Source organism: Mugil cephalus, chromosome 11, assembly GCF_022458985.1.
Source record: "Mugil cephalus isolate CIBA_MC_2020 chromosome 11, CIBA_Mcephalus_1.1, whole genome shotgun sequence".
Classification (NCBI taxonomy): Eukaryota; Metazoa; Chordata; class Actinopteri; order Mugiliformes; family Mugilidae; genus Mugil; species Mugil cephalus.
In genome coordinates this window covers 14,487,790-14,514,588 of record NC_061780.1, presented here as the reverse complement: position 1 = coordinate 14,514,588, position 26,799 = coordinate 14,487,790, and the positions used below count along the sequence as shown (strand labels likewise).

Here is a 26,799-nt window from a genome sequence, read left to right as displayed (position 1 = left end):
TTTTACTTTAAACATTTTTTTTTTTCATTCTAGCTGGTAATCAAAACCACAGGAGGCTGTCGGCCTATTATTCATGATGAAATTGAATCGAGATCTCCTAAACCATCCTGTGACAGCCAATACTCTGCAATCTGGCAAATATAATTTACTCCTTTTTTGTTTTATACTTTTTACCTCAGTGACCAAGTTGACTTTAAACTCGGAACTCGTTCACGTCACATAAGAGTTAATGATACAATCTGAAAGATACCGTTGACTGTGACTGACAGTTATTTGGCACCATTTGCTGTTATCTAAATAAATATGCTCTTTCTTGCGCCTCGTCCAGTTTTAATTGCAGAGTCATACTGAATTTACCAGGAGTAGTGTAACATTTCTGTGGTTTATCTTTTAAAATATAGATTGGCTTAAATAAAAAGACTTCCGTTTCACCCAAGGAGGGTTCCTTATACATGTGTAGATTTAAAGCCAAGGTAGGTCCATACAGCTTCAGAAACATACAGACTATCATCCAGGGCCTTGCTAAACAAGTTCACAGTATGTGTGCGTGTTTGTGTAATTGTCACCAGATTTGCTTACGCAACCTTTAAGTGGCTTAGTATATGAGGTATATGGGCTTGTCAGCTAGTCACTGATTAAAAGAGTGAGCGTTGGCTAAGTCCCGCCGCATTTTGCGGCATGTCAGAGTTCTACAGCCACAGTCTGGTGCACTGGTGCGTCGAAAAAGCCAAGAAATGTTTGTGACGCTTCAGAGAACCACGAAATGATGTTAAGATGAAGGATTGCAGTACAAAAAAAAAGAGATTGTTGAGCAAAATGCTACGTTAGCCTGTAAGCCAGACCCACTTCCCTACCCACAAACCTTTTGTGGCTGGAACTGCTCCGTTGTGAACTGAACATGCTCCAGCAAAGATCTGCTGTGACTCAAATCGCCTGGGTGGGGCTTTATGTGGGTATGGACAGAAGACTAACAGCATCTGAGCGTCGTGGAGTTAAATTTGTTCACAATAAAATGTCTCTGATTGGTTGTAGGATTATCCAATTGTGTGCAGAGGTATTTTTTTTCCACATTGAGTGAAACATGCCCCATAATGAAATCCAAATTCAGATAAGAATTGACTACGACAGGCTAACGCTATGAAAAGCTACAATCTGTTTTCTACAAATCCAAGACAGTAATCTATCATGTAACTAAATGTAACGACTGCGTAGCATACCGAACACACAAATACCATCCTGCCCAAGAGCAGTTAGGAGACATCCTGGATTCTTCACTGAATGCTCTGCTGCGAGTTCAAATCTTGTGTTAGCGAACTAGCGAGCATACCTTGAAAACAGCTATATGACGGGTATTTGTTTCCCTTGAAAAAAAAAAAAGAAAGAAAAAGCCTGTAAGGTGCACTAATGAATATGTCGTATCCTGAGTTGTGTGTTTTACTGCACCCACACATAATAAACATGCTACAGTGTATGTTCATTCTCAACACGTACAGAAATGTAAACGTTAAAGCGCTGCAGCTTCACGGGGAGTTTCATGCTGCAATTATTTTATCTGTTTCTTGTGACTTTTTCAGTCCACACACTTGTCAACCTCCCAGCGACAACAAAACAGAGCATGTAAGACTGAATTCAGATTGTAAACATCATCTCATCATTATTTTCTCGTGACTCCCTGCCACACGGTGCAGCACAAGGCAGCTTTTTCCGTTGCCATGTGAAAATGACATTAGTTTGTCTTTGCTCCGTTTTTTGTGGAGCTGCGCATCCAACCACTGTCACACTAAAAAGGTCAGCCGGGACCCGCATGCAACATCTCAATGAGACAATCGATTCTGCTCCCTTAAGCCGGTCACTCGGGTCAGATGTATGCATTTACAATCATTACAACAACCCTTAAGGTCAAACCGAATTAAATTAAATAAGTTATCTCCATACAGCAGTTAAATCCACAGCCAAAGAAGCTCAAAGTGCAAATGAAGGTGTTGCAGTTTAGTCATATCGTAATCAGAGAGTCCCTGTAAATGAATGACCAATCACTGAAAATGTAAACTGTCAACTGATCTGCCAAAGCACATACATCAGAGGTTTTTCTTTCATTCTAAATCGTATCACAGATGGCAATTCAAGTGTACTTTAAAGTAAATGCGACTGTGCAGCAAGGACAAACAAAATGATATGCAATACGTTTGATTAGAAGGCATCATTAGCAAGATTTTTCCCTGTGGCTCCGGACACACAGGCGCACCACAACATTAAACCCTCAGTCCTGGTTAATTAATAAGAGCAAATTCAATTTACCCCCACCACTTCACTGACAAGCCCATATACCTCCTATACCAAGCCACTTATGGGTTGCATAAGCATATCTGGTGACAAACAATTACACGAATACACACATGCACACATACATTGATTGACCTTTCCCACTGAGTGTTATTAATACATGCAGGTCGTATTAGGAAAGGTTAACGAGCAGTAAGGCCAGCACCGCTCGCATGGAATACAAACAAGAGCAGTAGAAGCCTAACCCTACAAAGGTGAGTGAGAGGCTACGTGACATCCAGTGGCTTTGAAAGATATATATATATATATTCATGTAATTACAATAACTGCAAAGAGAAGTATGGCCTTGATGACATCAATAAGAAATAAAAGACCGGATTAATGGTTTAGAGGAAAGTCAATCAGCTTTTGCAGTGAGTTCAAACACTTCAGAATCACCTGCCTCTGAACGGAATCCAGATAGCGATTATTATATTTGTTAAGTAATATGTTGGTTTAGTAATATGTCAATGTAATTTCTAGGAAAGGGTTGACCTGCAATATGTACCACAGGGGTGTCAAACAAAACCGGCCTGCCAGAGGGTCTAATTTGGCTCGTGGCATGGCCTTGCAAAAATTACACAGAGGGCAGCAATTTTTTTAATAAGTGCTACTTTTAATTTGTCCTCTGTTTCAGTAAAAGTAGTGGACAGAACACAACACTGAGACCCAGGACTAAACAGCAAAAATTTCTTTTAACAAATTTCAGTTTTTGTAAAAGAATAGTGCATTAAATGTACAGTATTACAGTAATTCCAGTAAAAATCTCATGTGAGTTACAGTTTATGTCACTGATCCAACCAGCTAGAGATCAAATTCGGATGTATGTGGCCCCTAAACTAAAATTAGATTGACACCCCTGGTTTAACCGATAGAAGCTTAGAGAGAGGACACAGACACTAACACATAAGGATGCTGAATGTTTTATTCTTTTTTTTTTAAATAAAAAAAAAGATGAAACAGTCATAATATCATCATAAACAGAACAATTACTTTAATAATATCAATGAGATGATCAGCACAGAACATCCATGCAAATCTAACAGCTTCCATATGTGTTATTCAGGAAAATACAGTCCAGAATGAAAACACATGTGTACTTCCGCAGCAAATGTAAAATATACATCAAAAGTGATCTGAGGCCGACCCCTTCCTTTCTTGCGTGTCCAGGAAACATCCCGCACGCTGATCTGAGACGACCTGCAATATATCTCCTCCTGCTTCCCACATCACAGAGATCCCATGCATGACTAAAAGCTTTGAAAAAGCCCTGGAAACTACTTAAAACACATGGAGTTGTACAAATAAATGTAGTCACAAATGACTCGGAACATCTCCCTCTCTCTCTCTCTCTGTCTCTCCTTAGCTCCCTCGCTCCCTTTAACTGGGTCAGTGTGATGATGGTGTCAGTGTCTGGACTCAGCAGCAGCATATTTGCATCAGTCATCCCAACTAGACCGTGAAGAGAAGGATTTCCCTGCTCAGCTGTGCCAGTGAGTCAGTGAAATATACCCTCATAAAACCCTGCTGGACTGAAAAGAGGCCTGAGGATAACTTGGATTCATTTAATGGGCTGAACTTCAGGCTCTTTGCTTTTGGCAATGCAGATACATTATAAGTGGAAACTAACATCCCATGGGCCTGATACTTCACATAACTAAGCTTTAAGACCTGCAGACGTCATTCTTACGGTATTTTATAGGTGATTTTATTTTTGTAGGACTGTTGTAGATACCAAACCCCTATCGTCAAAGGTCCCAAATTTGCACTGACTAAACAGCCTAACGAAGCACTTTCTCACAAATTTGGGGTTTCTGCTTTAAAGCCATTACCAGAATTCCACAGCACAAAATAAAAGAGCGTCTTGAATAAGATTCAGCTGCATCAACGCGTGTGATAGCGTGCACTTAATTCTGTTTAAACGCTAAGCCAGTCCTCTGGAGCGCTTTAAGGTCGGATAAAAACTCAGTGCCGCAGTCAGTGCTGCGCAACCAGATTCAACCTCTAATTAGGCCCGCTCATCCAAATTTAGAAGGCTGCGGTGGTAAAAGAAAAGGAAAAACGCAGCAGCCTCGGGACACCCCTAAATTTGAAAATTTGGCCGCGATGGCAACTTCGTGGCTTAATTAGTTGAACAGCCAGGCTTGTTGGGTCATATCAAAATAGCTCGGGACACTGTTACACAATTATGATGAGGCTGAATTCAAGTCACACTGAGAGCTGAGAATAATATTTCGTAGCAGGAAACCACTTGGGTGGATCATCTCACATATCTGCCGCTGAGGTCATGCAACACCTTGAATAAAACTGCATCGTCCGATGGTAGAAAAATAAAAAGGATATTAATATGTAGAGTGAGAACTGAAAGTTTGTTTGGGATTTTGTCATCTATGTGAGTATCTCTAAAGGTTCCTTGTTCCACACAAAGGTTTTCTGTGACGAAATTGCGGTTTATGACAAAGACACGTCTCTAAATTCTTTGATAATAACCCACTAACCAAACACTGACTCTCAATACAAACTCTCTGGAGAGCTTCATTAATGTGGACTTAAAGTGATGTCATTAGCAGATACAACACACTCAAAAGGCGTGAGTCTTATTCTGTTATTACTAGGGCTGGGCGTTTTGATCTAAATATCGATGGTATCGACACCGAGGCCAGTATCTGTATCGGGTCGATGCCAGCGTGCTGAGATCAATCGACTTTTGTTACACTTTCTCTTTTATACGTTGAGCAAATTTCTCCTCACAGAGTTCATGCAGCTTCTCTCCAAGTCTGCGCACGGTAGGAGCTTCTCCATCCCAACCTGCAGTAAAAGGTGGGATCTGGACAGAGTTTGACACTCAAATCGTAGCAGCACAGCAGCATCTCACAGCTGGTAGAAGACAACTACACTTCTGTGGTGGAAAATGAATGAGCCGACATTCCCCTCTCTGATCAGTTCTTATATTTATTATTACATTGTTGCTTTTGTTTACATAGTTACTCAGCTGAACTGCTGCTACTGACTTTATTTTCCATTGTTGTTGTGTTTACATTGTCATATTAATTTGCACTAATGACTTTTTTCTAAATCAATTGTGTGCAGTAAAAGGGGAGTTATTTAAATCTTATACTGTTAAATTGTTTTATATTGTAATTAGTTAAGAAAAAAAATAGTTTATTTGCCTAAATACTTGTCCTGTATTTTATCATAATCATAATCAACTAACCAAAATTACAAAGTTATTCAACGATCATGACGTTTCAAGAAAAAGAATCGGTATCTGTATTAGTATCGGCCCTGTAAATTCTCAGTATCGCCCAGCCCCAGTCATCACCAAAGCAGGAAGCCACTCACCTCCTCAGACTCAACTTGATGTTCAGAACTCACTGACAAATACTCAGTAGGAGCTGCATTCACACACAAACATATACACCCAAACACATTTGATCAATGATACCCCGAGTTGCGCCAAAAGGACAGTTCTTCTGCCAAGGCAACATGCTGTTGGCGAGCACTGTGAGAGGCTGTCATGGAGTCTTCTGCTCACTTAGCACTTCACACACAGTCTGTCGTGCTCTGTGTTACTCACTCAGCAAAAGCTCGGTGCGCGCGCGAGTGTTTTGTGCGCCGGTCCAAAAAACACACAGTCCGGAGTGACCTGGAAACAAGGTAAAAGAAACAGAGATATAGGTTCTGAATGTGGAGTCTCAGTTGATAAAAGGCCAGTTTTTTTTTCAAACAAGCTCAAAACTGAAGCCAGAGGAGTAAAGAATTAACCACCGGGGGAGGGTGTCTGATGACAGATGAAAGACCCCGATAGGTAAACACAGTCTTTCAGCTGCACATATTTCCTCCTGCCTTGCCAAGTGGATGAAATGTTGAATAGTGTCAACCACAAGGGGGCCAGTGATACAATGCAAACAGCTATTGATTTCGTTCTCCTCGTCCAATGAGCACAATGTTTAGATTAAAAAAAAGAAAAGAAGGCTGGCAGAGAGACGCAGGTACGCTCGCATATGCTCCGACACTCTTCACTTCCTCTCGCTTCGGCTTCCATGTTGATTGTGCTGACACATACGCACCCCCTCCCACCCCACCTACTGTCACCCTCACATATGCTCGCACACATCAAACATCACTTCTCCTGGCACGCACACAAAGGGACGCGACTTCTCTCCCCCCGTGTCACGTGAAAACACACAGACGCGCACACACACAAAACATCCGCCTTACGCATGAGAGAAACTCCTGACGCTGGCCACCTAAAGTCGACAGCTACTGAGAAGGTGATACCTTGGTGCCTGCAGTACAGACTTCAAGCAGTATGTGTGTGTCGTGCGCATGGAGGTGTGAGAATACGAGAGATGCTTGGATAGGCGCATGCTGTTCCTACCCGCTTCCAAGTACGCATGAAAAAAAAAGAAAGATGAGTTTTGTGACACAGTGAAAAAATCTAAGCAGGTGAGTGTTGTTAATGCATCGTTTTCAACAAACACAATCGAATGTGACAGAAAACACGGTTTCCCCTGAAGGGCAGCTTAGATTGGAGATTAAGTGCTTGTGAGCCTTTCATTGAAACGTGTTTACTGAGAAGTCTAAATATTTCTCCACAATTAGTAGCTCTGTTGTTATCGCCTGAGTAACCTCCGCAAACCTGGGTAAGACGCAACTTTTTCGACGAACAACCTGCTGCAGTAATCCATCACGTTTAATCAATCCGACAGTGACTTTCGATCCGCGTGGTGCATGTTTGCGCGTCTGCGTTTGACTCTACATATATTTGCTCTACTGACTTCCAGAAAACTCTCACAGAACAGTCTATCTGCATCTGACATTCTCTTAATTGCATTACTTCCTCGAGCCAGTTGAGTAATTAAAAGAAAGCTCCAGCTCCATACGTTGTCATCAAGCCAGAGTTGATAAAGGCTGAATACATATGGAGGCATATAGGTACCTAAAAGCTGCTGGCTTCCCAGATGCAATTAATGAAGTGAGATTCTCAGGCGACCCCTCTGACCTGCAGCCAAGGCCGTGTCGGACTAGAGCCATAGAGCCTCGGGGCAGTGGGCATGTTTGTTAAGGCGTTATTGAGAAAAAGAGGTGTGCGTGTGTGCGCATGTGTGTTACATATGCACGCTTCCGTACGTGCGCACATGTGTGTCTGGGTGCGCACTCGGAGCGACGTACCCCGAGGCTGCGACAGACGGACTGTAAGCCATGTTACCCACACACCCCACTGCCTCGCTTAATAGTGCATGAGATAAGAACATTTGGACTTCAAAATACCCCCTGTCTCTATGGGAAATTGAGTTTTATGGCCCCCCAGTTTAAGACAATGGCTCCACCGGTTGGGTCCGTTGAAAGGAAATTCCGTCCCGGCGATGGGTTGAATGGGAAATCTAATGAAACGCAGATGCACTCAGAACTTCAAAGGGACAATATCTGGATGGAACTGCAGAAACGTGGAGAGGGTTGGGGCGCGCTGCAAGTGTATGTGCGTGGACACCAAGGGATTCACCAGGGGATGGCATGGTCACGTGCAAACTCTTGTGGTGTGAGGCAGCTGACCACCTGTTAACACTAAGGCTGAAATAAATACTAATTAAAAAAAGAAAAACAGTGTGAAAGATCCAATTCAATCATTTGGTCTGTTGTTGTTTCGCAAGGCCGCACAATGAGATTAGTCCACGTGTGAGGGAGTTCCAAAGCATAGACAGAATTTAGGTATTTAAAAAGTAGACGAGCTGGACAAAAGCAAAGCTACGTGCAAGACATTCCAAAACATTGTGGAAATACCACAACCCTTTTGTGGCGTTCTGTAAGAATCTCAAAAATTGTTTTTAAACTGACGTGTCTCTCAACGCATCAGCACTGAAATGAAATCAGCAGCGACTCTGCTAAAGACGTACGTCCGTAAATCTCGAAGTCCGGTTTAATTTTTCAAATTGCCTGTGACGTTTAGCAGGCGGGCGTTAACCAAGAAACGTGAAACCCACTCGAAAAGCAATAAATCATGATCCTTCCCATGCGAGGCGGAGGTAATCTGAAGAGGGAGACCTTCTAAAGCAGTGAACTCTCACAGAGATCAGATGAACGCAGACAGCGGCTCAGTCATGAGGAAACCGAGGTAGCGCACACCTGCAAAAAGAAGGGCCGCTCCACAAGCTGGTGTGGACCAAACTGTAACAGATGACAAACAGAAACGGAAAGAAAAAAAGAAAAAAAAATTAGTGGTAAGCAGACAGACGCTTTTATGTTCAGATGCGGTAACGCAGACAGGATAGAGGTAGAGAGTGGCAGGAAGAGAAGAGAAACAGACAGATACAGACAGACAGAGAGAGAGAGAGAGAGAGAAGCAGACAGGCAGCCAGCCAGAGATCAAGAGAAATAGTGAGGAAGAGAGAAAAAGACAGACAGGCATCCCAACTGTGACAGGCGGACCGCTCTGGCGCAAAAGAAACTTTAAATGCAAATTCTGAAAGACAGCAATACATACCAGCATGAGGCTGAAGGAGAGAAAAGCAGAGGGAGGCAAAGTCAAAGTGTAACTGGAGGGGAGAGGAAGAAGAGAAAAAAGTGACAGAGGAGGTAGTGTGTGAGTGAGAGCTTGAAATGATGAGAGAGACACACACACACAGAATGATGGAAAGTGCATAACTCAGCAGGGATTCCTACATTTGTCTAAGGGCACGGTCCAACAGAACAGAAAAAAAATACTCCACATGACAAGGACGACTTGTCTTTCCTCCACACTCTCTTTAGCTTACATTCTGGGACTGTGAAACAGTCAGTAAGCTAGTCTGTCCCTGTCAGCCAACCAGATTACCAACCATCCACACTGCAAAAAGTGAATGCACCAGAACTTTCCAGCTTATGTGGGATTAATAGTTTTTACAAGGACGTTAGAAAGTGACTAATCAAACTTATGCAGAGTACGTCCCTGGATGCACTTTGTTTCGGAGAGAATAATGATGCTATGGCTGACATTTGCGTGGTATTTTCATCAGATGAGATTTTTTATTTTTTTTCCTGCTTTCACAAGGTCTGACAGAATATTTTTAGATTCTTTGGAAGCTGCGGGGACAGATGAACCCGCACAAAGTGACAGCGCATTATCAGCCTCAGACAGAGCTCCAATGAGACAAGAATAATACAAACCCTTGTCTAAAAGTCGAAAAGTTGCCCTTTCAAGTGAATGCGAATGGGTACCTAAAGTTTTTGTGGAGTAATGTTAACATGAAGTGGCTGGCATCACTGCCGTTGTCAAATTTGCATTTCTGTCCAGCGTCATTTCTGTCAGTGTGGAGCCGAGTGAACTGGTGGTGAACTGAAGAGGAGGCTGGCGCTGTGCTCTCACTGTCTATTGTGGCAAGGCAGCATCTCACTGTGTGTCTGCGTGTGATAGAGAAAATCGGGCAGAAAAAAAAAATTAAGTCAGAGAGAAAAAATACAGAGGCCAAGAGGAGGGGAAGACAACAGGGGAAGAGAAATGGAATAAATTAGCCGTCAAATAAAAGGATAAAGTGTTGGGAAGAAAACACCTATTTGCAAGCGTCCTTGTGCCAGCATGCTTTCATACTGAATATCTTTGTGTCTGAGTGGCCACAGTTCACTGTGTCAGCAGCTCTCATTACCACACACATAGCTGAGGACATCAGAGAGCTTACTAAGTAGCTGGTAAAGTAGCTTCGGTCCATGTGAGCACAGACAACAGCAGAACAGAGATGGGCATACACACAACAAACAAACAGCAGGAAAGAAGAGAGGCTCTCAAATGTATCAGCGATACACATGAAATGCTGTTGCAGCTCCAAGTGGATTATCTGCCAAACCCAACTGTAAAGCAGTCTAAGTGATGCACCAGGATTAACTTTGTATGTGCAAGGATGTTCAATAGATACTGGATTTCTTTTTAGAAACTAGGCCGGTCAGGTTCATCTAGGTTGTATGAAGTTGCAAAGACAGGTCATTTGTAATCAAAGTAAATGAGTCATTGTGATGCACAATTAAGTGGCCTGCAAGCATTTTTAATTTGATGTAGACCACATAATGTTTCCCCACGTCCTTCCACTGGCCAAACTGACACTAATATCCCAGGGATACAGGCGCCGCCACAGAGCGGAGCCACGATATCGATGACCCGGCCACACTTCTACCAGAGTCAATCAATGTGTTTTTTTAACTGATATTAATTAATACCTCCACCAGTTACTAGGAAAAGTTGGATTTTTTTCTTACTACTCTCATGGTCCCATGGCACCACTTTAAGGAGCAGTTGACATAGCAGCTGGTGGTCGCCATTACGTCACATCCTCTTTGTATAGCATCAAATAACCAACTATAATGAAGCTTCTACAGAAAATTGACGCTTGAATATCAAACATCAACATTATATTAACTACTTACCTAAAATGACAGAAACCATTCATGAAAATAAGTTATTGTAATAGTAATACCTTTAGTGTTTCAGATTGGCTTACAACCTATATTGCAGCCAGTCACCAGGGGGAGCTCTACTTGTTTTGGCTTCACTTTTGAGGGCCGGTTGCCATCTTCACACATGCCTATAGTCTCGAGACCAGTTCCGCCATTATACACAAGGCTGCTTTCATATGGAAACACAGAAAATGTGTCTTGTTAACAAGTTGTTAGCCTGAATGTAACTGTGGATCTAGCGCAGGAGTTAACTAGTTGCACAATTACGAAAAACAGTTAATGTTTTATGTAACAGCTGGGGTTTCAATTTTGCATGATTAAAGCACTCTTTTTCTAATTTCCATGAAAGGATAATATTCCAACCGGTCACTTGCAAGTCTAGGCTGTGTCAGCTATCTGGATGCTACTTGACGTTTGTCAGAGAGCGCAGGGTAACAGGCTAATGCATAATTGAACGCATGACTCATGCTTGCTCAGCTCAGTTCTCGGCTGAAGATGAAGCCTTGACCTTGTCTGAAAGGAAATTTGTCTCCACGTGTGATTCAGCACTGGATGGTTGGTCTGAACGAGAGCTGTGGCCTCAAGTTGAGGTGTTACGAACATTGCCACGGGCTATACGCCAAATTCAGTGTATGGGCTGGCAGTGCAAGTGTGTGATCATTCCAGTGACTGTCAGCGAGTCGCACACACACACACTACACATAGTTTGAGTCAGAATCTAATTTTATTCAGCAAGGACATTTACAAGTACTATGAATTTGACCTTGTGCCCTGGCCCTGGCAACACACCACGGTAAAGAATAGCTAATCGCTGACGCACAGTAATTAAATGCATAATAATAACAGCTGGGCCCGACTGAGCCTCATTCAGCCGCATTCCCACCAAAGATTACACATTGACCTCAAATTAAAAGACCTGAAAAGAAATATGTCAACCCCTATTCTCCACTGGATCTTTTATATACCTATAAAGCCATAGATTAAAGTAGCAAGATGGATTTTGGACCCTATATAAATGGGATAAACACACATTTGTATGAGATAACTGCAGGTGGAAATAAGTTAGCCTGCTACATGCTAAATTACACATATTGCATATGTATTCCAGCAAATGTCCTCATTGTTTGAAAGTGGTTTCACATAAAATGAAAACCTGCATAGCTGCTGTGAGTGGTGGTATGTTTTTACAGGAAGCTTGTATCCACCTGTGTCCATCGGACAGGCTCTCTCCGCCTAGGCACTACTACATTATTAAAAGTGGGACATTTACCTCGGCTTATTCAGCCCATTTCCAGGCACTCAGATTATGCCTCAGACTGGACTGTAAAACTGTGTCACTGCGGATGCTCTTACGGGAAGGCTTTCAGTCATGGCATTTGTTTGTGAAACACAACTTCCTACGTCCACATCACAGTGCTGTAAATGCCATGTCCACACACACACACACACACACACACACACACACACACACACAGATTCCCGTATATGAGTGATGCCTGAGGCAATGATAAATTCAGACTCATCTTACAGCGTGGTATTATGCAATCATAGAGTGTAATATATATATAAAAAAAACATTTTTTAAAAAATAAGCTTCGTAGAAAGATAACAAATTGGCGGATGTATAAAAGAGAAAACTGATCGCTTGGGTTGACTGTAGATACTGAATATATTTAAAAATTAATTTTAAATATATACAAACAAATCCAGGCCCAGTCGTCATGTTGAAGTCTGTGTGTTTTGTCGCTGCTGTCACCAGTCAACATGTGATCTGTCCGGTCAGATACAGCATCAAGTCAGATGACACAGGGATCTTCCTCCTTTGCTGTGATCTTGATAATAATAATAATAAAAAAAAGTATGTTCCTGGAAATTAGACTTGTGTACATGCACAAGAGAAAAAAGAAATGCATTAAACCCAGAAAGGCAGAGATTGGTACGGGTTAAAGTCTGATATCTCTAGTTCGCTAGTGTTACGGAACATAATCTGACTTATCACGCCACATCCAGCTAAGCTCAAAGATATCTCCATCAAAACAGATCAGATTCAGTACTAGCCAACGACAGCACACGGTCCCGACGAGGTGAAGAGAAAAGACGACACAAGATAACATTTCAGATCGGCTCGAACGCTGCTGCCACGACAATGATGAGTACACAGCTCAGAGTATCAAACAGTTATTATTTAAGGAATAAAAAATAGACGCTATTTACAGCTAATATGACACCTAACTGACAGCTTAACAATGCTACATCCCCCTGTAATCCCTCTCTAAAAATAGTTCTTAAATCAATCTGAAGTTCCCAAGTAAACCACCAACTATTAGAGAAAATAAGGGCTTAATATGATTAAATAACTGGAAACCGTTATCTAAACAATAAGGTGACACTTCTAAGTCAGCAGGTTTGGGCTGTGTGCTCATTTATTGCATCCCTTTATAGTTTTACATCACTGTAGATTCCTCTCTACAAAACAAAACAAAAAAAAACTGCCACTTTTCTGTGATCTCTTTTAGTTCTTTTGTTCTCTAAAGTAAATATTTGAAATAATTACCGTCAAAAGTTCTCATGGAAATTAAAGGATGTCAGTTTCAAACAGAATATAAGGGTTTCATTTTTCAGTTAGCAAACATAGCTGGCAGAAGATTTATTTTGCGCTCAGGTTTGTTGTGACAATTATAGCAGGTTGCTATGTAATTTACAGAAATATCACTCCGTGGTTGGCAGGAGTATTTTGTCGAGGGGAATGTGGAAAGGTGACGCACCATCGCCGTAGATACTGTATGTGTAGAAGGAGAAAAGGGAGGCAAACCTCTTACCCTGCCTTTAAAAACTACACATAACCTACAAGGATGTACGGCACTGCTTTGCCCGGCCACACTGAAGCTAACATGCAAGAACTACTGGCAGTGTTGGCTAACGATGCCTCAAGTCACCCATGTTTGGAACTAAAAGTTGCACTTGACCACAAGCGCAAAGACTGAAGACAGTTATCACATACTGTACATTTATTATACCAGCAAGTGGCAGTAGTCTAGATTCTAAAGGGTTGTCTGGAAGAACTAGGAGTAGCAAAGGCTCACTTTTGTCACTTTGTTTCTTGGCCATTGGTTTGCTAAGGCGAACAGTCAACCCAAGTGATGTCTCTCACCGACACTGCTAGTTCAACACATTCAACCAGCTGCCAGTGGTTTGACCACGGGCGGTGGTCTGACAAGTGTCAACAAGTGTCGACCATATAGAGCACACCGCAAGTTACGGAAACACACCGAAAACTTGTCAAGGGGAGACTATCGATTCAGTATTTCAAAGCGCAGAGGAATATTACACAAACATATATAAAAAAGTAAAGCTTGTAAAGCTCTGCTTTAATTCCTGGCCACTGATCAAGGCCAAAAATGGGTGCTACATTGTCATTACATAGCAAAGGAGCTATAGTAATCCTCCCACTCTGGATATGGAGGAAGAGTGACTGAGTATCCACCAGTGAGGACATTTCAACCATTTACTAATGGTGGACTTTGCCCTCCTTCAAGTTGATAGTCTGAGAAAACAGCATCAGCCCAGTCTCGGTTCAACTCCAGGACACCAGGCATGCCCGGCTGCAAGCTGGGTCTCCATCAGCGGCAGCTTTTCTCTCTATAACCTTGCGCTCAGGGCTAGCGTCTCTTCGCTCACTGTAGTCTGGCGCTGCCGCGGATCAATTAGCTTGAGACAGGTGTCATTTCAATTACACTGTTCAATACAGCGCCTGACAGCGAGTTCCCCGCTTCACTCGGGCACAGCGTGAACATTTTCCACACCTGACTGGATCAACACAACACTTGTTGGGTCGCTGATCTTGGCTTCACATTTTCAAACAGGCAAACGTGATTTTCAGGAATTTAAAAGAAGCTCACTGAATGCTCTAAAACTATCCACTAAACCCAAAAGAGAGAAATGCTCCTGCGGTGGTTGGTGATTAGAGAAGATCTCTATGTGTTAGGACAATGCTACTCTGGCTTCGGAATGGAAAAAGCAAATCTAAATTGCATGAAACAGAAGCTGCTATCCGTGGGTTTTTATCATATTATTAAACCTCAGTCAGATTATTAACATGTGCCAGTGCTGATTTAAACTTACTAGTCTGTGCCTTCAGCACGCAGGCAAGTGTTCATCCTCTAATGACACGTCCGTATGTTTGTGTCTTTAAAGTCACTGCTTCGTAATCCTATAACTACCAGACAATAACAGATTTGCCTGCGATAAAATCCCAGTCTTTACATATATGTCTGCGTTTTTATCAGGCCAGTCTATCGCCACATGTGCGTCTGTGTGTTCCCGTGTGGGTATTCCTGATGCAAGCCAGTCCTTGTGTGTGTGTGTGGAGCAGATTTAGCTTTGATAAAACCCCGGTCTTTAGAGGGATTATCAGTCCATCCCCAGACGGCAACATGCTGTGCATTTATGGAGGTAATAAGTTGATCTGTGATAGACAGACAGACAACTGGCTAAAGCTGTTATTGGAATCCGGGTCCCTGTATCAGTACCTAGGCTAGGACGAAAGATTAGTAGAAAGCAATATCTTCAGAGATAGTTAGACCTGCTGTGCGACACACCATGTAAGCTATCATCCGGTGAATTTTGATTTGGCGCTTACCTTTATGTATTTTCCAACTGATTTGTCATGCAATAGTGTGCGGTTTGGGTTTTGATTTTACTAAAATCCCAGAGGGCAAATGTGCAGCCGGCATACAAGCATAAGCACACGACGTGGCACAAAACAAGACATTAACATTTAAACCCAAACCTAAAATAGCCACAAAAAAAAGAAAAGAAAAAAAAAAAACAATCCACATCACAAAGTCTTGTCAAATTTCTTCTCAGAGATCTAAAGTGGCTATTACATGCTGTCTCTGTGCCATTTTCTTTTCCACTAAAAGCTACACCAGTGCGTTTTCACTGGGATTTTATTTTTATTTTGTTTAACGCCGTCTGCCAGCTATTTCTCCCTTGCATGAGCTGGATATTTAAAACTAGGGCAAAGTCCCTCGAAAGGTCACATTTGCGGAAGCAGGCTGAGCGGTTTTCGGGTCAGAACAGCGAAACGCATCTGTACTGCCTTTTACTTTCTGGAATAAAGTCTAGTTCCAGAGCTCGTAGCTTTAAATGTTACCTATCTGGGAAAAGGCGGTTATCTGTCTTATATAGTGTATGTCTCAGCTGAAAAGAAAATGAGCACTCCACTCATGACTATTTTTCCCACCACAGTCACAGTAAGAGAGCAACTATAAACGGAAGAAAGGCTGATATAAAAAGCCCTTTAAAGCCTGCTGTCTGGATCATTCTTGTCCTTTTCATCTCACTTTCTATCTCCCTTTCCCTCTCAATCTGCATCGCTGTGTTTCCCGTCTTTCCCTCTCTCTCTCTTTCCCTCCTTTCCGCCCTGCCCATCCCATCCGACGTCTCCTCATTCTGCTTCATCTCCCTACGTTCCCCCTCCGTCTCTCCCTCACCTCCTTCAAACGCTCTGCCTTGTGCGCAGTCATAGAGAAATAATTTATTCCTGTCCCCTAGTACTGGTATGTATTAGCATGCCAGCAGAGCACGTTGACTTATCTCGAGGCTACAGGCGCCGAATGGTATAACTAAGCTCTGATAGTTTGCAACAGGATGACCACAGAATGCCTGTGGCTTGGAGAATTAGGACTGTCGTCACGATTAGTAACGGTAGGCCTAATGTTTTACTGCACTGCAATTCGCTGCACTGTACCGACAGTGTAGTATCCTGTACGTGCACAAAAGGAGCATCAGCCTAAATTCAAATTGTGGAAAGAGGAGAGGAGTGTGGATTAACTGAGATTATTATTGCTGCAATTTTTGACAACTTCCTTGTCCCTCTTGTCCTGTCCCATTCAGCCTTTTTTTGTTGTTGTTGTTTTGTTGTTTTTTTTTTTTTGGTCAAGGCACATACTATATAACACAAATCTGTTTTCGCGGCTGTTACGCTTTCAAGATCCAGCACAAAATTTATTTGGCCATCTGTCAGCGCTTGTATCAGAGCATCAAACATGACAGAGTGAAGAAACAGCATAATTTCAATAGTGTAAACATACACAGCGACGGGTCAACGGGGCCGCGCGTGTAACCGTCGAACGCTTTCAGGAACAGATTGAACCGTAACAAGTATCTGCTGTCATTTTGTTGTTCAATGAACCAGAAACTATAAATATATTATAGTGATTTCTATGAGGGACAACGGACTGAAGTGCCCACAAGCTGCATGCAGTGAGTGGTAAAAAATAAACTTGATAGCTTTCCGGAGGCTGACCAGAGGATGTCTGAGAGAATTAGGCTCACGGAAGTGATTAGTTATACTCTACATCCAGTGGTGTATTCTGGACTGATACACTTTGCATAACATCAGTATAATATAAGGGACATGCTGTGCATTCTAGTAATGTGACGTCAGTAGCATAGGTGTCGCTGAACCAAAGGTTGCTCCCGTCAAACTCCACCAGCAAGAGAATGGGTTTAAGATTAAGCAAATATAGATGGACAGCATATTACGGAGTCACAGATTTAGTAATAAAAAATTGCATTCCAGTTTGCATGGATACTCAGAGAGAACTGGAAGATTTCTGTATTAATGTTGTCCTGTGTAACTCATCGGATTAGGTTCAGACCCACAACTCCCACTGCAGCAGCTATACAAAAGAACGTACGGTCTCACAAAGCGTCCACCAAATGGCAAATGTGACAAAAAAACACGCTAAACTTGATAATAGCGCTGCTGATAAGCGAAGTAATTAAGCACACAGTGGAAGATTAGGGGTAAGAGAGCTCATGCCAGTGAATTGTCAATTTAGAGCTCAGTGCCGGGCCTGTCTTCATGATTAGTTCCGGCAAACATGATGTTTCTGTTTTATTCATGAGTTCAGTGTTTATGTACTGGTTTGAATCAGTTCACTTGTAAATACACTGTGCAGGTAAATAGTACGTGTGTGTGCACCAGGGATAGGGCTATGAGTGCAGCCTAGTCTTCAGATCCAGCAACACATCAAAGAGCCAAAGCTAAACTTATTATAAAATAAAAAGCTGAATTGATTGCACAAAAGCCCTGCGATAGACAGCCGACCTGTCCAGGGTGTGTACCCCGCCTCTCACCCAGTGGTAGCTGGGATAGACTTCAGTAACCCCACGACCCGCCAGAGGCCAAGCAATTACAGAAAATTAATGAATGATTGTAGAAATGCTACAGACGTCATTCAGTTCAAGAAAAAAAACACTTGAGAGTAAATTAGATAAGGTGAAATCTAGGTTCTTAAGGTGAGATGAGGGTCAGGATCCCAGCATGTCTGGGTTTCTCCTCATATTCTCTCTCCATGTTGTACTTACTGTACATGTATGACTCATCAGCACCTATACTCTACCACTAAGCAATATGTGCCCAACGTACGTGTGACATTGTTGACTGACCTCGATTCCCACTGATACAGCCATTTCAAGGATCACTTAAATCAGCAGGATGCAGGTCAATGCTGCTCTCCCACAAGGCTCTTTTAGAGTACTGTGAGACACAGACGTCGTAGCTTACACAGCCTGCACTGGTGCTAGCCATTTATACTTGTGCGCCCGTCAGCCTGGCTCCCCCTGTAAAACCGCCACCCGAACGCTAGTTGGCGCTGTGTCTTTTTTTTGCTAGTCGGGTTAAGTTTTGTTTCCACTTCTAGCTGCTTCTCCATCTCGACAATTTTCAAATTGATCGTTTTGGTTCAATGAGGAATCAGTAAGGTTAACTGAGGAGGGTTGGAGATACAGACTTTTGTATGACTGGTTTTCAGTGAAATTTTTCGTTGCAGTGAAGCAGGAAGTGGAACGTGAACTGGCGTTGGCTATGTAGGTTATGGTGACTAGGTTCCACAGTAAGGTGCTTGACCCCATAACCTATGCACGTAGCCTGCGCCGGTACGAGCCATTTATACTTGTGCGCTTGTCAGACTCTGTAACATCCGAACACTTGATGGCGCTTTGTCTTTTTTGTCCATTTGACGCAAAAGCATAAACCACCTACCAGTCTTAAAACTATTAACAAGTACTAGTAAATAGCTTTGGCTTAGATCCCGTCAGGTATGTTGTTATGAGCTGATTTAATCCTTTATCATTTATTTATTATAATTAGGTCTTTCCCCCCATAATCTAACACTAATTTGCGATAATTCAGCAAACATTAATTAAATGCGATATAAAAAGAGAACATCTGTGTTACTTGGCTGGCTTTTAGTCTTCCTTGTATTCTTGTTTAAATTTTAGCTTTCAAAGGCTCATTGATTTTTGGCTGATCTTTAATTAAAAAATAATAATAATAAAAAGAGAATGACATTTTTCCTTGCTACCCATGTTGTTCCTTGCATGCCGTTCGCTTACAGTGAAATACAACTCATTTCTGGGCAGACATGGTAAATTAACATCGGAGTGCACAGCCAAGAGCCACATCTCCATATCTCTGCCTCTCTGTGTCTCTCTCTGCTGCAGAGTAAAGCATGGTGAAAATGTGATGCTGCAGGACCATGTGGGCTGCCATGCACAAAGGGGGCTGGGGGCGGAGCTTGGATGCTGACAAGCACCATAGTATTCTCCCATTGGCTCTCAATGACATCATTGATAAGGAGCTGCAAAGAGAGAGAAAGGGCTGAGTCTTGCCCTCTCTCCCTTACATTCAGTATAGTAGAATTACAGGTTACTTACAATGTCTTGTCAATCTCTTCTAACTATAAAAGGCTCGTCTGAATTAACTGAAACAACAATAGGTATTTCACAAAAGACCCGTCTTTACTGTGAGGTGCTGGGACTGTTGCACTCCTCTCTTGGATAAACCATGCTGCAGGGTACTTGCAGCTCATGCAAATGTTATTCAGTTCCCAAATCAAAGCAGCTGATCATGAACTCTTGGACTACGCCCAACCATTTTTTCATCATCGCAATGGATGACCGAGGTCATGTACGTGGAAGCATAAACTCATGACATAAACTCATCATAAACATGATGATGTCGCATGTTATAGTATTCGGGGTCCTGCATGCCATCTATATTTCAAAAATGATACTCGATGCAGCAGCGTCTAATATTGTATAAGAAATTTGCATTTGATCGTATGAAAGTTTGTCCATCTATTTTGTTGTAAAGATTAGAGGTCAGGTGTGAACTTGACAAACTGTGCATGTTCATTAAAGGCGCTTTGGGTGTTTTATCGACTAAGTGTCTCAACAAGTGTGTTTCCGAGTGCATGACAAGTGCGAAAAGTGCTCTAAGTTGTGTTGTCAGTTAACAAAACCCCAGGCAAGGACAATGCTTCTGCATTTATAATCACAGACAGTGGTCTCCGAACCACTGCGTATTTGGGAATTCTCAACATCATAGCCTGTGTGACCGTACAGGCCCAAGTCAACGTCACACAAAATTCAGCTGATAAAGTGAAATGAATGCGGCGGTGTATGTGTGTGAGTGTGGTGCAGGCTAGACAGCACTACCAGGATTGTGAACAAGTGGTCGAACAAGTGCCACATCCCACTAAAAAGTAATATTACGTACCCATGCAGAGGGCCCAGGAGGATCAGAGATGCAATATCCTGAGGTCCCGAGGACTGGCCCAGGACGTGTCTTGTAAAGAGGCACATTGCGCATTTTTTATAATCCTCAAAGTGTCTCCGGGGGTTTTAGATTTCCAAGTGTGCCTAAAACACAATCCGACGGGCGCTGCTGCTGCTGCTGCTGCTGCTTGAACACGTCCAAATCCTTCTGTGATAAGTCTTCACCTTCTCAAAAAAACTGCAGTCTCTTAATCCTCCTCTTCTTCTGAAAAGTTGCTCGATAGGTGACTCTACATCGTCCATGTGATTTCCACATATTTTTATTTCCTTAACCTCATGCAGGAAGAACAGCTTTGCTGGTTAATCTGTGATAGAAATCCACCCTAAGGACAAAAAGAGAGAAATCAAGAAAAAGAAACGACTGAGAGCAGCGTAGTGAAAACTTTACTACTCTTTACTACTGAACAAAACATAAAGTTAAATTACATTTTAAATGCTAATAACATCTCACCAGTAACTTTAGGCGTAAATAAGCTCTGTAAAAGTTGGTATGAGTGAGCCGTGTGGGTGTTTATATATATATTTAAAAAAAAAGACTGGAAAACAAACTTAATGAAATTCCTTTTTCATTTCTAAAATGTAAAACTAATTTTGTGTTATATTACAAACTCAACCCCGGGGTGCAAATTCTCTTCTGTGCTGCCTGATAGAAACTTTAAGGGTAGGGCTACTGTACAGTGGAATGCAGCAAATTCAAACAAGTTGTTTGGCCACACCTTCACAAGATGAATAAAGTTTTTTAAAATCGTTTTAAACTTCATTCGTTATGTTATAATCACTTCACGAGATGAAACTGTATATAACACTTCAAGTTAGTAACTATTTGTGTTGAGATGTTTCGGCGGTTTAAATATATCTTAAAGGAAGGGGGGGAAAGCAAATGCACGCTTAATGAACACTTTGGAATATTAAGACTAACCAAATGAAATGAAAATATTTTTATCTGTTGAAATTAATTGTACGAGTTCAAAACAAAGTTGTTTCCTGGTGGATTTGCGCTCCTTTCTACAGCTTTTCTTTGTATGGACTGAGAACAAAGGAGCCTTTACAGTAACAAAGAAGCTGCAGCGACTTATACCTGTTGATCCGTTTCCAATAAACTACAGCAAGTTTCTTTAAGATCTACAACACGAACCCGTTTTGGATTCGTCTCTTGGCATCCTTCCCTGTCCAAACATCGTCCCTTGTTCGTGCAAAAAAGTTTAAATCTGTGTCCACGTTTTGTTTCTTGGAGACTTTACACCTGATTGCATTGTGCTGAATTCCCATAGTGCAGGGGCAACTTCGCAAGACCGGGTACACCGGTGCCATAAAACTACAGCAGGAGATAAAACTATTTACCAACTAGTTGTGAGCCAATATTTGTCACTTTGTCTTTCTGTAGCGTGCGTAAAAGATCCTTTCCTCCGCAAACTTCTGACAGGCAGTTGCTTTGTCTTGTGTGTCGCAACATCCCCAGGAGACAAAAAAATACGGCACCAACACAAACTCCATCTCACCTCCACCAAAGCTCACAGTGTAATTAATTCAAAATAGCACAAGTTGGGTATTACTGTGCGTTTTGGAGATGCGTGTCAGAGCATCCCCTCAAGTTCTCTCCCCCGCATCAGACAAAGGAAAAGGGGACCGCTCCTCTCGCTCTCTCTCTCTCCCTCCCTGCTGCCTCTGTTTCTCTATGTCTCTCTCCCTCTCCCCTCCTGCTTTGTGCTCAAGTTTGAGCGCTGACGCACCAACTACAGCCGCAACTTTTAACTGGAAATAAATTCAAAAATCACTGCGGGGGAGAAAGAAAAGCCAGTATCCCGACCGGAGCCAACTCACCTGGGGGCTGCTTCCTCTGCGCGCCTTGCCGTGCGTCGCGGAAAAAAGTTTGAGAGGGCACATCTAGCTTTGTGTTGTGGAGTCCCCCTTTGTCTACACGTGTGATAGATGGATGGGGCTCCTTTTGGCCGCGCCTAGTTCATTTCGCTTTCCAAAGAGTCCCGCCCTCTCAAAGTCAAACAACTATGCCTACAACAATATCGGACTGTGGATACGTCTGATTGTGGACGCGGAGCATGGTGCCCAAATCTAATGGTTTATTGAGCGTATTTATCGATGCGCGCGAACTTCCCAAATCAGTTACTTGATTTATCTACCTGGAGTGGCAAATTGATTTACTGTATTTTAACCAATTTTATTCATTTATACTTTATGCTCGTCTGTCATTTGTTTACTCATTGGCGCCTCATTATAGCTGCTGTGCAGGTTATTTACATCTCTTTCTCTGTGTCTGTCTCTCATTGTGGTGCCCACTAAAACAAACACCATCTTCATCCTTCCGTTCCTATTTTTCCCCCATCTTGTCTTTTGTTGTCGGTGTTTTGTTTTTTGTTTTTTTTGTTTTTTGTGCACACAAGGCGCAGGCCGTCTCACAGAAACTTTCCTGGATGCACCGCCTGGAGACCGCATTGTGTCTGGACGGCGGTAGCAGGGGAACAAAGGGAGAGACAAAAGAAAAAGGTCTCATTGTTTTTGTACTGCACGTGGTGGCATGTAAATACAAACAGTGGCAGGAGTCGGTGGCACTGCTACTAGGTGAAAACGTAGCTGGAAAGACATATTATAAGTTGATCTGGGTGTGATTTAGAAAAACAACAACAACAACAACAAGAATAGTCCTGGTTATCTTCCACAAACATGAAAGATGAGAATTAGACCTTATCCAACACATTTGGGTTAAACCCTGTATTACTACTTATATTTAATGTGTTCTTTAAATCTATGTGCATGAGAAAAGTTGTTTGTTTTCAACTTAATTTGATTCATCAGCTTGCCCCTGGCTGCTATTTGCATACACCTGCTGCTAGTAACAACCTTTATCTTAAATTTTCATCGATTTTAAGAAACTTTTCTTTAAATTACTTAGTTTTACTGCACTAAATAGTCAGAATTACTGTTCATTGGAGTTGAGTACAGGTGTGGTAAAATTATTTTCACTATGTTAGGGGAATTGAAACAAAACGCTTCTGCTGCTTCAGTCACTACATGGTGGTACCACTTTGTGTGTTGGACATGTTGGAAGTTGGGCAGGGAACAAGTTATAAGTGTGTCCCTCTGGCCCTGTTGTTCTGACTGCAATGATCCACCATGCCCCAGATAAAAAGGAAACAACCTGAATTAAAACGGACGAACATTTGCAAATAGATGCAGCGGGAGTCATTTGCCACCCACTGGTTCAGAGGAAAATAAAAATGCAGGGTGCGCGGCCCTGACTGTTAGACCCTACCTGGGTCTCTAAAAAACCCCGGGACCCACTAGAACCTGTCTGCGTTGTGTTTGTGTGAATGCCAAGCCTGTGCGGACACCTAGCCAGAGGTAGTCAGGTAGAGGCTCGTAAAACTAATGATAACAGACACCACCACTGTGTCTTCTACTCATGTCCCAGACAGATACAGATAAATAATGGAGGGGAAATGCTGCTGCTCATGAAACTGTGTGCGTACTGAAACCAAATGAAAGGAAAAGGCATTTGCACAAAGGAAGAAAAAGTGCCACCACCACCACCGCCACTACTTCACCAACCTCCCCCTTTGGTTTGAACTCAGAACAGCTACATATACAGACAGGCAGGCATGGAGATACAGCCATACTTCTCTCACCCCCCTCCGGCAGAGCTCTTATCCCCCCCGCTGTGGTTTTACTGGGCCACTGACTCCAGCAGTCAGGCTGTTCTGCTCCGCTCCGCTCTGCCCTGGCTGCTGCCTGCATATCTCCCACTGAGGAGTCAGCTGAGCCAGGCATGAGACTGCACACTGAACAGGCTACATACAGCTTAGGGGAGCTGAACACACACACACACACACACACTCATAGAGAGAGAGAGAGAGAGAGAGAGAGAGAGAAGTGCTGGAACTGTTCAGAAAAGGTGCAAGATTATACCACATACGGAGGACATTATCTCCTTGCACGATTCACATTTGTCACTGGAATGTTAAAAAATAAACCAGTACGCAGCAGGTATTACAAAGGCCGTTATTACGCGGAGCCAATTAAGCTGCAATAAAGGGCGTATGTCTGCACTTAAGTTTGATGCTGGGGGCTCAGTGACAGCAGCAATCATAATATATCAGTTATGAATTTGTGAATTAGAGCACACTCAATGTATTTTCCTCACATGTGTAAACATGAAAACAGTTTGTTTTTACACACATGCAGCCCATGTATTTGAAAGTGGTACAACATATGCAGCTGACAGTTTGTTTTTGCATCTTCATCTAATTTATCATGTCATCCTGTTACTGTGCATTAGAACTCGTGAAAGTCTCGCTGTTATTTTTGTATCCAATTACAGCATTAAAAATAAATAAATAAACAAATAAATAAAAATACACAGTGCCATAATGATGTTTGTGTCACATGCGACGATGCGTAATTCGTCAGTTACGAATTATTATCGAATTAAATAGAACGGTGCAGCGCTTTTCTTCGGGTGGCATAGTTTGTTCTTTTCGACTAGCTGACAGAAGGCGAGGTTCAGCAGTTAAGAAATAAACATGTGCTGCATCTTTGCTGATGTATGAGGTGGGGCGTACAGTTTTTTTTATTATTATTATTATCATTATTATTTTTTATCCTGCTACAGAGATCCCCATGTCATGTGGTGTAATGTTCACACACAGGACGCATGCACATACTGCAGACAGACAGACATGCTTGTCAGCTACGCTGGAGGGCCCTCGGCTGACTGCTGCTAAAACAGCCCTTCCCCCACAATAAGGATCTGTCTGGGAGAGGGGGAAGGGGGAATCATGACTGTCTGGACGCCAGCAAACAGCACAACAGGCTGAAATAGGCTATAGAATAGAATAGAATAGAATAGAATAGAATAGAATAGAATAGAATAGAATAGATTTCTGAATTCATCATTGTGCACCCTTCACTAAACAGCCCCGTCAGCCAATTAAGGTGGCCTTGGTGCGCGTGCAGCACCAAGGGTGCAACCTGCTATTCATCAGGATGAATGCATTTTAAGGAATTTAATGAGAAACTTAACATATGAGGCTGAGGTTTCATCTGGTCAGTTGCAATCTCCCACCTGGATTTTTGCTTTGTAGTATTTTTTTTTTTTTTTCCAAGGGATGCGTTTGAAACAGGCAGTGTGTCTTATCAGCAGGTGTTAGCGCATCGTCGGTTTTTACTGTGACTGTTATGTAAAATATCCAGGAGGAAAGATCAACCGGTCCATCCAACCGTCGTTGTTTTATTGTAATGCTTTATGCACGCAAAGCCTCATATCTGCCTGTAATTTATAAAGCAATGAGCACTTTCACGCCAAAACAATGTGAGGAGCAGATTCACTTATGTGATCCTGCGTCGTTGAAAATACACCTCGCGCTTTCTTTTCCGCCACAAGTGACAATACCCTGGTTTCTGTTTTCACCCGGTGACAGCGTGGATTTAAGTTATGCATAATGCATGGGGTTTTTAACCCTTTAAGCCAAAAAATCTATTTCACGTGGACATTTGAAAGGATAAGTGCATCTTTTCATGTGGTTTCTTTCTGATGCAAGAAAGGGGGGGAAAAAACTGTACAACAAGAGTTCAAAGGGGCAGATACGGTTTGGTCAGTGCGAGGTCAAGCCATATGGTCACATAATCATGGGTATGGGAGATCCAGGTCCCAGCTCAACACTCCCCTTCTAAGATACATATTGAATGCATGACATGGACTTAAGCCTTATAGGGGCTTTACATGAAAACTTATCAAATATATGTCATGGCTGGGTTAAGACGATCTCATTGATTTGCTCTGTCTCAGTCCATATAAGTGCATCTGTTTCTTGAATCCACAGTGGTGTCCTTAAGCTCCCCGAAGGCTTCTGGACACCATTCTCAGTCTATATGGTGGAATCACATAAAACTCTTTCAAAGTCAGCCCTGTCTGTTGTACTGTAACTGTGAATAAAAGTGTTTCAAATGCTGACATGTGTGAGGCCTTTGTACTAATCCCAAACATGAGCATATATGGATTCAATAATCTAACTGTGCAGTGAATTTGCTCCATAGAATATAAATCAACAATCCTCCCAACTTACCAGTAGCTCCGAAGAATGGAGATGTGTTTCTTTTCCATCTTCTTCCAATCTGTAGTCGCCACTCACTCATTTCATTTAGTTAGAATTTAAAGTAGCAGCTGGTGTTTCTTAGGGACCATGTTGCCACATCACTGGAGTGGATTTGTCCAAAGCTGTTTCTGCTCATTGCTCATTTTTAGTGGTTATTCCAAGTACTTTAGGACATACTCCACATAATAAGGTTTGCTAGCCTCTGTTATTTTTACCCAATTAATTAATGTGTGACCATGAAAGAAAATGGAACAACTACTACTACAAAAGTTAATCAACCTCCAAAACAGAACGTTGATTATGATCATCAGGAGTT

The 26,799-nt window shown here is 42.3% G+C and overlaps 1 long non-coding RNA gene across 1 annotated transcript in view; it reads right to left on the bottom strand.

Moving 5' to 3' along the window:
* LOC125016934 overlaps positions 1 to 22,307 on the bottom strand; it is a 105,795-nt gene extending 83,488 nt beyond the window's left edge. Inside the window, exons 1-2 of the long non-coding RNA XR_007113793.1 lie at positions 22,198 to 22,307; positions 20,318 to 20,699 (exon numbers count right to left, since the gene is read on the bottom strand). This is a non-coding gene — a long non-coding RNA (uncharacterized LOC125016934). The remainder of the gene's footprint in view (positions 1 to 20,317; positions 20,700 to 22,197) is intronic.
* Positions 22,308 to 26,799: the final 4,492 nt, after the last annotated feature.